Source organism: Pseudophryne corroboree, chromosome 1 (assembly GCF_028390025.1).
Source record: "Pseudophryne corroboree isolate aPseCor3 chromosome 1, aPseCor3.hap2, whole genome shotgun sequence".
Lineage (NCBI taxonomy): Eukaryota > Metazoa > Chordata > Amphibia > Anura > Myobatrachidae > Pseudophryne > Pseudophryne corroboree.
In genome coordinates, this window is record NC_086444.1 from 352,285,282 (window position 1) to 352,300,510 (window position 15,229).

Below are 15,229 nucleotides of genomic sequence, written 5' to 3' on the forward strand. Positions count from 1 at the left end.
GCAGTATATATATGTGGACATTATACACATGTGCAGCAGTTTATACATGTAGGCATTATACACAGGTGCAGCGTTATATACATGGGGGAATTATACACAGGTGCAGCATTATATACATGGGGCATTATACACAGGTGCAGCGGTATATACATGGGGGCATTATACACAGGTGCAGCGGTATATACATGGGGGCATTATACACAGGTGCAGTAGTATAAACTCCTGGAAAATTGGTGGGTTTTGATAGAGATGTGCGGAAAAAAATAAGCACTGCCTCACCTGCCATAGAATTTTGACTCCAGAGTTTTGACTACAATAATGATTAGAATGATACAAAGAAGATATATCTAATATATTCTTTGTATTTTTCATATAATTTATACAATCAAAACTCTGGCGCAAACTTTAGTATGACAGGAAAGGCTCTGCCTCACATCAATGCACATCACTGGCTGCTTGGTGGGGAGGGGGGTGCCATGGGCTGCCACACTGATTGGGATGTGGCTGCTGATGGAGAAAAAAAAAAAAAAAAGTGGAGTGATTGAAGTGCCGGTATACCATTGCATACCGTCACACTTTGAGCACTGTATATTATATATGTATATTCTCCTGGAAAGATTATATATAATACAAAAAAACGAGTTTTATGGTAAGAACTTACCCTTGTTAAAACTCTTTCTGCGAGGTACACTGGGCTCCACAAGTCTGGACAATGGGGTGTAGAGTAGGATCTTGATCCGAGGCACCAACAGGCTCAAAGCTTTGACTGTTCCCAGAATGCACAGCGCCGCCTCCTCTATAACCCCGCCTCCCAGCACAGAAGCTCAGTTTAGTTAACCAGCCCAATGCAGTAGCAGGAAAAGAGACGACAACGGTTAGTAGCCACATACACCACACTCTCACGACAAGAGAAGTGTCAGCGGCTAATGCCATATCAACCCAAAGGAGCTAAGTGCGTCAGGGTGGGCGCCTTGTGGAGCCAAGTGTACCTCACAGAAAGAGTTTTAACAAGGGTAAGTTCTTACCATAAAACTCATTTTCTGCTGTGGGGTACACTGGGCTCCACAAGTCTGGACAATGGGGATGTCCTAAAGCAGTTCTTTACGGGAGGGGATGCACTGTAGCGGGCACAAGAACCCGGCATCCAAAGGAAGCATCCTGGGAAGCGGTAGTATCGAAGGCATAGAACCTTATGAACGTGTTCCCGGAGGACCACGTAGCCGCCTTGCACAATTGTTCAAGGGTCGCACCACGTTGGGCCGCCCAAGAAGGTCCAACAGACAGAGTAGAATGGGCCGTAATGTGAACAGGAGCTGACAGACCAGCCTTCACATAAGCATGCGCAATCACCATTCTAATCCACCTGGCCAGGTTCTGCTTGTGAGCAGGCCAGCCACGTTTGTGAAATCCAAATAAAAACAAAGAGAGAATCAGACTTTCGAATAGAAGCAGTTCTCTTCACATAGATACGGAGAGCCTGTACCACATCCAAAGACCGCTCTTTGGGAGACAAATCAGGAGAAACAAAAGCTGGAACCACAATCTCCTGATTAAGGTGGAACGAAGAAACCACCTAAGGTAAATATCCGGGACGAGTCCTAAGAACCGCCCGGTCACGGTGAAAAATCAGATATGGGGAACTACAAGACAAGGCACCCAAATCCGACACTCTTCTGGCAGAGGCAATAGCCAGCAAGAACACCACCTTAAGGGAAAGCCACTTAAGGTCAGCTTGAACCAAGAGGTTCAAATGGAGGCTCCTGCAACGCCTCCAAAACCCCGATAAGTCCCAAGGAGCCACAGGCGGGACATAGGGAGGTTGGATACGCAACACACCCTAAGTGAAAGTATGAACATCAGGTAAAGTCGCAATTTTTCTCTGAAACCACACCGACAAGGCAGAAATATGAACCATGAGGGAGGCCAGACGCAGGCCTAAATCTAGGCCCTGCTGTAGAAAAGCCAAAAGTTTGGCTGTACTAAACTTGGAAGCGTCATAATGGTTAGATGCGCACCAAACAAAGTAGGAATGCCAGACCAGATGGTAAATCCGAGCAGAGGCCGGTTTCCGGGCCCACAACATAGTTTTAATGGCCTCTTCAGAAAAACCCTTCGCTCTTAAGACGGAAGCTTCAAGAGCCACGCCGTCAAAGACAACCGGGCTAGGTCGTGGTAGACACAGGGGCCCTGAACGAGGAGGTCTGGGCGTTGTGGGAGTAGAAGTGGACGCTCTGACGATAGGCCTTGCAGGTCTGAGAACCAGTGCAGTCTGGGCCACGCCGGAGCTATGAGAAGCAGATTTCCTTTTTCTTGCTTGAACTTCCGAATTACCCTGGGCAGGACTGACACCGGAGGGAACACGTACTGCAGCCGAAACCTCCACGGCACTGCCAGCGCATCCACGAATGCTGCTTGAGGATCCCTTGTCCTTGTTCCGAAGACCGGAACCTTGTGATTGTGTCGAGACGCCATCAGATCCACATCTGTAAGACGCCACCTTTCCACGAGGAGTTGAAACACTTCTGGATGGAGGCCCCACTCGCCGGCATGCACGTCGTGACGACTGAGAAAGTCCGCTTCCCAATTCAGGACTCCCGGAATGAATATTGCCGGTAGATGGCGTTCTGCCCAACGTAGAATCCGTGAGGCTTCCTTCATTGCCAAACGGCTTCGAGTGCCGCCTTGATGATTTATGTAAGCCACTGTGGTGGCGTTGTCCGACTGTACTTGATCAGGACGGTTCTGAATCAAATGCTGGGCTAGGTTCAATGCATTGAAGACCGCCCGCAATTCCAGAATGTTGATTGAGAGGAGAGATTCCTCCTTGGTCCACCAACCCTGCAAGGAGTGCTGCTCCAGCACCGCGCCCCAACCTCTTAGACTGGCATCTGTCGTCAACAGGACCCAGTTGGATATCCAGAAGGGACGGCCTCTGCACAATTGTCGGTCCAGGAGCCACCAGAGCAGTGACAGACGGACCTCCGGAGTCAAAGAGATCATGTGAGACCTGATCCGTTGAGGCAGGCCGTCCCACTTGGCTAGAATCAGCTTCTGGAGGGGGCGAGAATGGAATTGAGCATACTCCACCATGTCGAATGCTGACACCATGAGGCCCAGCACCTGCATTGCCGAATGTATCGACACTTGCGGACGAGAAAGGAAGCAACGAATCCTGTCCTGAAGTTTCAGGACTTTCTCCTGAGACAAGAACAACCTCTGGTTGTGAGTGTCCAACAGCGCTCCCACATGCACCATGCTCTGAGCAGGGACCAGGGAGGATTTCTTCCAGTTGATGAGCCACCCGTGGGCTTGTAGAAACCGGACCGTCATATCCAGATGACGCAGGAGAAGATCTGGGGAATTTGCCAGGATTAACAAGTCGTCCAGATACGGCAGTATCCTGACACCGCCATAACTTTGGTGAAGACCCGCGGAGCTGTTGTTAAACCAAAAGGTAACGCCCGAAACTGGTAATGGAGGTTGCCAATAGCGAACCTCAGGTATTGTTGATGTGACACTGCTATAGGAATATGCAGGTAAGCATCCTGTATGTCCAGGGAGACCATGTAGTCCCCAGGTTCCAAGGCCAGAACTACAGGCCCTCATTCCGAGTTGTTCGCTCGTTAATTTTTTTCGCATTGCAGCGATTTTCCGCTAACTGCGCATGCGCAATGTTCGCACTGCGGCTGCACCAAGTAAATTTGCTAAGAAGTTTGGTATTTTACTCACGGCATTACGAGGTTTTTTCTTCGTTCTGGTGATCGGAGTGTGATTGACAGGAAGTGGGTGTTTCTAGGCGGAAACTGGCCGTTTTATGGGAGTGTGTGAAAAAACGCTGCCGTTTCTGGGAAAAACGCGGGAGTGGCTGGAGAAACGGGGGAGTGTCTGGGCGAACGCTGGGTGTGTTTGTGACGTCAAACCAGGAACGACAAGCACTGAACTGATCGCACTGGAAGAGTAAGTCTCGAGCTACTCAGAAACTGCACAGAAAAATCTTTTCGCAATATTGCAAATCTTTCGTTCGCAATTCTGCTAAGCTAAGATTCACTCCCAGAGGGCGGCCGCTTAGCGTGTGCACTGCTGCGAAAAACGGCTTGCGAGCGAACAACTCGGAATGAGGGCCATAGAGCGGAGGGTTTCCATACGGAACTTGGAAACCTTCACAAATTTGTTCAGTGCCTTGAGGTTGAGAATGGGCCGGGAGGACCCATTCGGTTTCGGGACTAGAAACAGCGGAGAATAGTACCCCCGGCCCCTCTGAGCAAGAGGCAAGCTTTACTACGACTCTTGTATCCAGGAGGGTCTGTACCACCGAATGCAGAGTGTTTGCCTTTGTCTGGTCCGACAGGACGTCTGTCTGGCAAAATCGATGAGGGGGGTCGGTTTTTGAAAGCTATGGCGTAACCTCGAGTGACGACTTCCCATACCCAGGCATCTGAAGTGGTCTTCAACCATTCCTGGGTATACCCTAGAAGCCGATCCCCCAGGGGGAGGCCCGCCCTGTCTCTTTTGGGCTTCGGCTTACCAGGTTTGGAAGTGCGGGCCTGCTTATGGTACGCCTGACCTTTTGCTTTACATGAAGGACGAAAGGGGCGAAAGGACGTGCCTTTGGCCTTCGACACAGAAGGAGCTGTATTAGGCAGACAGGCAGTTTTGGCAGTAGCCAAGTCAGCCACTATCTTATTTAAGTCCTCCCCAAACAGAAAGGGAGTACCTCCAGGGTTTTTCTAGAGTCCAGATCCACAGACCAGGATCTCAACCACAATATCCTGCGAGCCAGGATTGACGTAGTAGAGGCCTTGGCTGCTAGGATACCGGCATCAGAAGCCGCCTCTTTAATATAGCGAGAAGCTGTGACAATATATGACAAGCATTGTCTAGCATGGTCAGAGGAGATTTCAGCCTCTAACTCCAAGGCCCATGCTTCAATAGCCTCTGCCGCCCATGTAGCTGCAATAGTGGGCCTTTGTGCAGCACCCGTGAGGGTGTAAATCGCTTTTAGACAACCCTTCCGACACGTTTAGCCGTAGGCTCTTTTAGAGTTGTGACGGTAGTGACAGGTAGAGCTGAGGAAACCACCATCCTAGCCACATGTGAGTCTACTGGAGGAGGCGTTTCCCAATTCTTAGACAGCTCTGGCGCGAGGGGATAGCGAGCCAGCATCTTCTTTTGAGGCACAAACTTCGTACCCGGGCTTTGCCAGGGTTCCTGACGTATATCCACTAGGTTGTCAGAGTGAGGAAAAACTTGTTTAATCACCTTCTGACGCTTGAACCTATCTGGTTTCTTAGGAGGAACGGATGGCTCGGGATCATCCGTAATCTGCAGAATTAACTTAATAGCCTCCAAAAGATCAGGAACATCCACATGTGAACTACCCTCCCCATCAGCCGTATCTGAGTCAGAACCTGTGGGGTCAGTGTATGTGCTGTCTTCATCAGACGAGGTGTCAGTGACAGCAGTGGATTGTGAGGAGACGAGCGCTCGCTTAGACGACCTCTTGGACTTAGGCGAGCGACGGTCAGACTTTTTAGTAGTCAGGGACTGGTTCAACTTCTTTAATTGAGCAGATAAATCGTCCGTCCACGGCGGGTTAGCTGCAGGGACCACATACGGTTGTACCGGCATTGGGGGTCCCATAGGGGGTGTTAGTTTATGAACTAGTGTATGCAGAAGCGTGGAAAAAGCAGCCCACGGAGGGTCAGTATGTGCCTCCGTTGCCACAGTCCCACTGGGGGACAAGGAGCCCCCAGAACCAGAGCCCACAGCTGCTATATTCTCCCCATATGTGCCTGTGGCTTCAGCAACACCAGCAGTGTGTTCCGCCCCAGAACAGTTACCCTCAGAAGCAGACATGATATAACTTGCAGTATGAGGTAACACAGTACAATTAGCAGCACTATATCCCTAAACCCAAACCCCTGCGCAGTGTAGTCAGCACCAGCAGAGATAAAGGAGAGATATGGTGACTAAATCACAGAGAAAAAATAATTATTTACTCACCGGTAATTCTATTTCTCGTAGTCCGTAGTGGATGCTGGGGACTCCGTAAGGACCATGGGGAATAGACGGGCTCCGCAGGAGACTGGGCACTCTGTAGAAAGATTTAGGACTATCTGGTGTGCACTGGCTCCTCCCCCTATGACCCTCCTCCAAGCCTCAGTTAGGAACTGTGCCCGGAAGAGCTGACACAATAAGGAAGGATCTTGAATCCCGGGTAAGACTCATACCAGCCACACCAATCACACCGTATAACTCGTGATAGGAACCCCGGTTAACAGTATGATAACAACGGAGCCTCTGAACAGATGGCTCGCAATAACAACCCGATTTGTGTAACAATAACTATTTACAAGTATTGCAGACAATCCGCACTTGGGATGGGCGCCCAGCATCCACTACGGACTACGAGAAATAGAATTACCGGTGAGTAAATTCTTATTTTCTCTGACGTCCTAGTGGATGCTGGGGACTCCATAAGGACCATGGGGATTATACCAAAGCTCCCAAACGGGCGGGAGAGTGCGTATGACTCTGCAACACCGAATGAGAGAACTCCAGGTCCTCCTCAGCCAGGGTATCAAATTTGTAGAATTTTGCAAACGTGTTTGCCCCTGACCAAGTAGCAGCTCGGCAAAGTTGTAAAGCTGAGACTCCTCGGGCAGCCGCCCAAGATGAGCCCACCTTCCTTGTGGAATGGGCTTTTACAGATTTAGGCTGCGGTAGTCCCACCGCAGAATGCGCCAGCTGAATAGTGCTACAAATCCAGCGCGCAATAGACTGCTTAGAAGCAGGAGCACCCAGCTTGGTGGGTGCATACAGGATAAACAGCGAGTCAGTCTTTCTGACTCCAGCCGTCCTGGAAATACAAATTTTTAGGGCCCTGACTACGTCCAGCAACTTGGAATCCTCCAAGTCCCTAGTAGCCGCAGGCACCACAATAGGTTGGTTCAAGTGAAAAGCTGAGACCACCTTTAGGAGAAACTGAGGACGAGTCCTCAATTCTGCCCTATCCATATGGAAAATCAGATAAGGGCTTTTACAAGACAAAGCCGCCAATTCTGAAACCCGCCTGGCCGACGCCAGGGCCAACAGCATGACCACTTTCCACGTGAGATATTTTAAATCCACAGTCTTAAGTGGTTCGAACCAATGTGATTTCAGGAATGCCAAAACCACATTGAGATCCCAAGGTGCCACTGGGGGCACAAAAGGAGGCTGAATATGCAGTACTCCTTTTACAAAAGTCTGAACTTCAGGCAGTGAAGCCAGTTCTTTTTGGAAGAAAATCGACAGAGCCGAAATCTGGACCTTTATGGACCCCAATTTGAGGCCCAACGTCACCCCTGCTTGCAGGAAGTGCAGGAATCGACCCAGTTGAAATTCCTCCATCGGGGCCTTCATGACCTCACACCAAGCAACATATTTTCGCCAAATGCGGTGATAATGTCTTGCGGTGACATCCTTCCTGGCTTTGATCAGGGTAGGGATGACTTCCTCCGGAATACCCTTTTCCTTCAGGATCCGGTGTTCAACCGCCATGCCGTCAAACGCAGCCGCGGTAAGTCTTGGAACAGACAGGGTCCCTGCTGCAGCAGGTCTTGTCTGAGCGGCAGAGGCCAAGGGTCCTCTGTAAGCATCTCTTGAAGTTCCGGGTACCAAGCTCTTCTTGGCCAATCCGGAACCACGAGTATGGTTTTCACTCCTCGCCTTCTTATTATTCTCAGTACCTTGGGTATGAGAGGTAGAGGAGGAAACACATAAACCGACTGGTACACCCATGGTGTCACTAGAGCGTCCACCGCTATCGCCTGAGGGTCTCTTGACCGGGCGCAATATCTTTTCAACTTCTTGTTGAGGCGGGACGCCATCATGTCTACCTGTGGTTTTTCCCACCGGTTGACCAGCATTTGGAAGACTTCTGGATGAAGTCCCCATTCTCCCGGGTGGAGGTCGTGCCTGCTGAGGAAGTCTGCTTCCCAGTTGTCTACTCCCGGAATGAACACTGCCGTCAGTGCTAACACATGATTCTCTGCCCATCTGAGAATCCTTGTGGCTTCTGCCATCGCCATCCTGCTTCTCGTGCCGCCCTGTCTGTTTACATGGGCGACCGCCGTGATGTTGTCTGACTGGATCAGTACCGGCTGGTTTTGAAGAAGGGGTCTTGCCTGGCTTAGGGCATTTTAAATGGCCCTTACCTCCAGGATATTTATGTGAAGAGAAATCTCCTGATTTGACCACAGTCCTTGGAAATTTCTTCCCTTTGTGACTGCCCCCCAGCCCCGAAGGCTGGCATCCGTGGTCACCAGGACCCAGTCCTGTATTCCGAATCTGCGGCCCTCTAGTAGATGAGCCCTTTGCAGCCACCACAGCAGCGACACCCTGGTTCTGGCCGATAGGGTTATCCGCTGTTGCATCTGGAGATGGGACCCGGACCATTTGTCCAACAGGTCCCACTGGAACGTCCTTGCGTGGAACCTTCCGAATAAAATTGCTTCATACGAAGCTACCATTTTTCCCAGGACTCGTGTGCATTGATGTACCGACACTTTTCCTGGTTTTAGGATGTCTCTGACCAGAGATGACAATTCCTCGGCTTTTTCCAGTGGAAGAAACACTCTTTTCTGGTCTGTGTCCAGAATCATTCCCAGGAACAGAAGACGTGTCGTCGGGACCAGCTGTGACTTTGGAATGTTTAGAATCCAGCCGTGCTGTTGTAGCACTTCCTGAGAAAGTGCCACCCCCACTATCAACTGTTCTTTGGACCTCGCCTTTATCAGGAGATCGTCCAAGTACGGGATAATTAAAACTCCCTTCTTGCGAAGGAGTATCATCATTTCGGCCATTACCTTGGTAAAGACCCTCGGTGCCGTGGATAACCCAAACGGCAGTGTCTGGAACTGATAGTGACAGTCCTGTACCACAAATCTGAGGTACTCCTGGTGCGGAGGGTAAATGGGGACATGCAGGTACGCATCCTTGATGTCCAGGGATACCATGTAATCCCCCTCCTCCAGGCTCGCAATAACCGCCCTGAGCGATTCCATCTTGAACTTGAACCTTTTGATATAAGTGTTCAAGGCTTTTAAATGTAAGATGGGTCTCACCGAACCGTCCGGTTTCGGTACCACAAACATTGTGGAGTAGTAACCCTTTCCTTGCTGAAGGAGGGGTACCTTGACATTCACTTTCTGTGAATACAGTTTTTGAATAGCCACCAACACTGCCTCCCTGGCAGAGGGAGTTGCCGGCAAGGCAGATTTTAGGAAACGGCGGGGGGGAGACGTCTCGAATTCCAGCCTGTACCCCTGAGATACTACTTGAAGGACCCAGGGATCCACTTGTGAGAGAGCCCACTGTGTGCTGAAAAACCTGAGACGTGCCCCCACCGTTCCCGATTCCGCCTGAGCAGCCCCAGCGTCATGCTGTGGACTTACCGGACGCAGGGGAGGACTTCTGCTCCTGGGAACTAGCTGTGTGCTGCAGCTTTTTCCCCCTTCCTCTGCCCCTCGGCAGAAAGGATGAACCTCTAGCCCGCTTGTTTTTCTGGGGCCGAAAGGACTGCACCTGATAATACGGTGCTTTCTTTTGCTGTGGGGTAGCCTGTGGCAAAAAAGTCGATTTCCCAGCAGTAGCTGTGGAAACGAGGTCTGAAAGACCTTCCCCAAAAAGTTCCACCCCTTTATAGGGTAAAACTTCCATGTGCCGTTTGGAGTCGGCATCACCTGACCATTGTCTAGTCCAGGGGTGGCCAACCAGTCAGTGATAAAGAGCCAAAAAAACCTTGTTACGTACGTCAAAGAGCCGACATCGAGCCAATGGCGTACATGCAAAAATGGAATGTGGCCTCGTGCCTGCTAGACCACACCCCTGGTATAAAATACATTGAAAAAGCCAGAACGACATAAAATAATTTTTTTAAAGCCAGATCCATTGAAAAAGCCACTTTTAAAAACATAATTGAAAAAGCCAGATTCAAATAATAAACTTCAGCTCCCACGTGTCACTCCAGCCAGCACCCTCCTGTCACTCCAGCCAGCTCCACCATGTGTCACTTCAGCCAACAGCCTCCTGTCACTCCAGCCAGCTCCCCCATGTGTCACTCCAGCCAGCTCCCCCATGTGTCACTCCAGCCAGCTCCCCCATGTGTCACTCTTGCTAGCACCCCCATGTGTCACTCTTGCTAGCACCCTCCTATGTCACTCCAGCCAGCTCCCCCATGTCACTCCTGCTAGCTCTCCCATGTGTCACTCCAGCCAACACCCTCCTGTCACTCCAGCCAGCTCTTCCATATGTCACTCCTGCTACCACCCTCCTATGTCACTCTAGCCAGCTCTCCCATGTGTCACTCCTGCTACCACCCTCTATGTTACTCCAGCCAGCTCTCCCATGTGTCACTACTTCCAGCACCCTCCCACGTCACTCCTGCCAGGAACCCTCCTTTGTCTCTCCAGCCAGCTGTGCCATGTGTCACTACTGCCAAGACTCTGCTGTGTCACTCCTGCCAGGTCCCCCATGTGTCACTCCAGCCAGCTCTCCCATGTGTCACTCCTGCTAACACCCTCCTAACACTCCAGCCAGCTCCCCCATGTCACTCCATCCAGCTCTCCCATGTGCCACTACTTCCAGCACCCTCCTGCGTCACTCCTGCCAGGACCCTCCTTTGTCTCCAGCCAGCTCTGCCATGTGTCACTCTAGCCCACCCTCATGTATCACTACAGCACCCCCCCCCCATCCCCCCCACACACACACATCACCTCATGCCATTGCAGCAGTCCCTAAAGTGTCCTCTGTTTGCTTGTGGGTGTCTCACCCCTAGTATCTCACTCCTTCAGTTTTCAGTCCCTGTAGTGCTGTTGCCTGTCTGGCTGGAGTGCAGCGGTTTCTGTATCTGTTGTGGTCTCATGATTTAGAGTGTTGGGAGCCACATTTGAATAAAGAAAGAGCCGCATGTGGCTCAAGAGCCACAGGTTGGCCACCGCTGGTCTAGTCCATAACCCCCGTCTGGCGGCAATGGACATAGCGCTTATTTTTGATGCCAGCCGGCAAATATCCCTCTGTGCATCACGCATGTATAAGACCGCGTCTTTTATATGGTCAATCGTTAGCAAAATATTGTCCCTATCCATGGTATCAATGTTTTCCGACAGGAAGTCTGACCACGCAGCAGCAGCACTGCACATCCAAGCTGATGCAATAGCGGGTCTCAATATAATGCCAGTGTGTGTGTATATAGCTTTTAGGGTACTTTCCTGCTTTCTCTCAGCAGGTTCTTTTAGGGCGACCGTATCCGGAGACGGTAGTGCCACCTTCTTTGATAAGCGTGTCAGCGCTTTATCTACCCTAGGGGGTGTTTCCCAGCGTGACCTATCCTCTGGCGGGAAAGGGTACGCAGCCATTAACCGTTTAGAAATGATCAATTTCTTATCTGGGGAAGTCCACGCTTCCTCACACACCTCATTTAATTCGTCCGATGCAGGAAAAACTACTGGTAGTTTTTTCTCACCAAACATAATACCCTTTTTTGTGGTACCTGGGGTATCATCAGAAATGTGTAATACATTTTTCATAGCCTCAATCATATAACGGGTGGATCTATTGGAGGGTACACTCGTCTCATCATCGTCGACACTGGAGTCGGTATCCGTGTCGACATCTGTATCTGTCATCTGAGGTAGCGGGCGTTTTATAGCCCCTGATGACGTTTGAGACGCTTGGACAGGCACAAGCTGAGTAGCCGGCTGTCCTATGTCGTGAAACCTTTTATGTAAGGAGCTGACACTGTCACGTAATTCCTTCCATAAGTCCATCCACACTGGTGTCGACCCCGCAGGGGGTGACATCACATTCACAGGCATTTGCTCCGCCTCCACATCATTATCCTCATCATACATGTCGACACAGCAGTACCGACACACAGCAGACACACAGGGAATGCTCTTACAGAGGACAGGACCCCACAAAGCCCTTTGGGGAGACAGAGGGAGAGTATGCCAGCACACACCAGGGCGCTATATAACACAGGGATATCACTATACAGAGTGTTTTCCCCTATAGCTGCCTATAATATATATATATATACTGCGCCTAAATTGTGCCCCCCCTCTCTTTTTTACCCTTTCTGTAGTGCAGGACTGCAGGGGAGAGCCAGGGAGCTTCCTTCCAGAGAAGCTGTGAGGGAAAAATGGCGCCAGTGTGCTGAGGGAGTTGGCTCCGCCCCTTTTTCGGCGGGCTTTCTCCCGCTATTTTATCGTTTCTGGCAGGGGTTAATATACACCTATATAGCCTCTGGGGCTATATATGGTGTTAGTTTTGCCAGCCAAGGTGTTACTATTGCTGCTCAGGGCGCCCCCCCCCCAGCGCCCTGCACCCATCAGTGACCGCAGTGTGTGGTGTGCATGAGGAGCAATGGCGCACAGCTGCAGTGCTGTGCGCTACCTTGGAGAAGACAGAAGTCTTCAGCCGCCGATTTTCCGGACCACCTTCTTGTTTCTGGCTCTGTAAGGGGGACGGCGGTGCGGCTCCGGGAACGGACGACGAGGTCGGGTCCTGTGTTCGATCCCTCTGGAGCTAATGGTGTCCAGTAGCCTAAGAAGCCCAAGCTACCACCACTTAGGTAGGTTCGCTTCTTCTCCCCTTAGTCCCTCGTTGCAGTGAGCCTGTTGCCAGCAGGTCTCACTGAAAATAAAAAACCTAAACTATACTTTCTTCTAGGAGCTCAGGAGAGCCCCTAGTGTGCATCCAGCTCAGCCGGGCACAGAAATCTAACTGAGGCTTGGAGGAGGGTCATAGGGGGAGGAGCCAGTGCACACCAGATAGTCCTAAATCTTTCTATAGAGTGCCCAGTCTCCTGCGGAGCCCGTCTATTCCCCATGGTCCTTACGGAGTCCCCAGCATCCACTAGGACGGCAGAGAAATACTGATAATGTCGTTATTATCTTAGACCGCAAAGCTATACCTCTAAATACACTATTACCGCGGAGCCGCTATGGCCGCTAGACTGAATACACGTGCTACGCACTTTGTACGCTATTTGCGTACAGAGTCCTGCACGTGGTACGCACTTGGCGTACACACGCCGCGCTGAGTGTACAGAGTACACACAGCGAGCGCACACACAATTGATAACCTTTAAACCTTGTTAATGATACAATGTAATGATACGATCACACTTTAAACACTTAGCAACAAAGTACTGCAACGATGTTATACCTTAAACCTTAAGTAGCGATGACGGTAAAAAGTCCCCGCAGTGTGTACACCTTATCAATACTTATACACCTTATACAGATAAATACGCTTTAAACCCCTTGCAGGAAAGTGAAGACACCACACTGATTTGTAGTTGCAACCACAGGGTTCTAAGGCCACAGTGGATTAATTCCAAAAGGCAAAACAATACAAATCATACACTACAGGCTAACAAGTAAATCTAAACAGAATAATGGCCACAGAGAATGTACATACGTGAGAATGTTCGCAAGCGCAACCCGGCCGATCCTCCGCTGGTCATACAGATAGCGTTCAGAGTCTTCTGACCGGCCAGGCAACAATGGTCTTTTTATACACAACATGCATACACAAAACAATGGTCACTGTAATCTCATTGTCCATTGGACACAGGGATGTGTCTCTACATTACAGAAGAGGTCATAGGTGGATTTGAATAGATGGGCGATGTCTTTCCCCAACTGCTCTTGTGGGTGGTATCCTCTGGATTCCCGCCGCATACATAAAATACAGTAAATACAGTTAATGTTCATATTCTACTTTTGCACATAACTATACGCTGGAACATGCGATCTTTCTCTAACTAACACCGGAATGTTACCCTCAAAATACCCTAACAGCTGGATACTAGACATCACCTTCCAACCTTTATCTGACCCTTCCTATCATGCAAAGGCGAATCCCTCTGTCCAGGAACTGTTTAAACTATTAATACTCGCTGACATGGTGAAAGGGAACTATGGCTACAAAATGCACTATTTGGGTTAAATATGTAAAGTTCTAATAACCCTCTACGCGCTCACAAACTCCGCCGTAAATACCCATATCACGCGCATGATTGCCGGAGCGATCCTACGCAAATTGCGGATATGTGCACGCACGGCGGACTGAGTGCACGAGCAGCGGGCATGTGCATGGGGTTAGTACAAGGCATATGCATTACGATATTTTTCGACTTTGACAGTCCACCCTTTGGCAGTCAACAATAACTGCCACTATCTAAACATTAAACAGAAAAATATACAATACAAATATCTACATATGGTTGGATGGTAGGAGGAGAGGTGTAGGCGAGAAATGGATGACCTAGTGGGATAGTAAAAGCATGTATGTATGAAATCCATGTCTGAGGGGCATGTATCATCGTGCCGTACATGTTCTAGATAAGCTTTGAGGTATTGCGAAGTATACATTAAATTCTTCTTATCCCGTATCAAGGGTCTGTAATTGGGCCAACAAACACTACCGAGCTCTTTTCGGCTTCTTGTTCCAACAAATGGGGTGCACATTTAGTTGATGATACATGGAGGGGGAATACATGTGAATGCTAATGTGTATATATATATATCACCTGTCGACTATGTGTGTCACTACCTGAAGGTTGTAGAGATGAAGATGAGACACGTATCACAAATACAATCACATAACATTTGTGCAATCATTCTTGGGTGTCGGTTGAAGTCTTGTTTGGATGGGTGTATCTTTGCTGAAAGTGTTAATCAAAGTCTTTAGAGTGTCCATCAAAGTCTTTAGAGTGTCCATCAAAGTCTTTAGAGTGTCCAACAAAGTTTCTTCCGAATGGATGTATTTTTGCTTGAGGGAAAACAAAGGAGAAACGGGTGAAAGAAACGGACCGTGGAATCACGTCTTATCACAACATTGTCTCGATTGATGGGTCATAAATTAAATCAGTTGTTGTAACAATGCCCCCGCTCCTCAAACTCATCACTTTGGTACCGCGCATGCACCGCATTAAAACTTGAACACATCTGAATATCAAACCAATCATTATGACAACTCCCAGGATACAAAGGAGAAACTTTCCTACACTCACGATAACATTTTGAGCCCATTCTCCTAAACCCGAGAACCAATTTCGTGGGTTCAACCATGAGACCCAGCCGGTCAGTTCATTACTCACAGCAGTAAGGGTAAGGTTGTGTCTCCTTCGGAACTCCCACTTCAACTGCAAGATATCGTCCATCTTTTGATCTATGAC

General features: G+C 49.6%; 1 protein-coding gene across 4 annotated transcripts in view; it reads right to left on the minus strand.

Moving 5' to 3' along the window:
- The window catches only part of LOC135070216 (catechol O-methyltransferase-like), a 325,418-nt gene that overhangs the window by 123,692 nt on the left and 186,497 nt on the right, over window positions 1–15,229 (minus strand). The window lies entirely within an intron of this gene.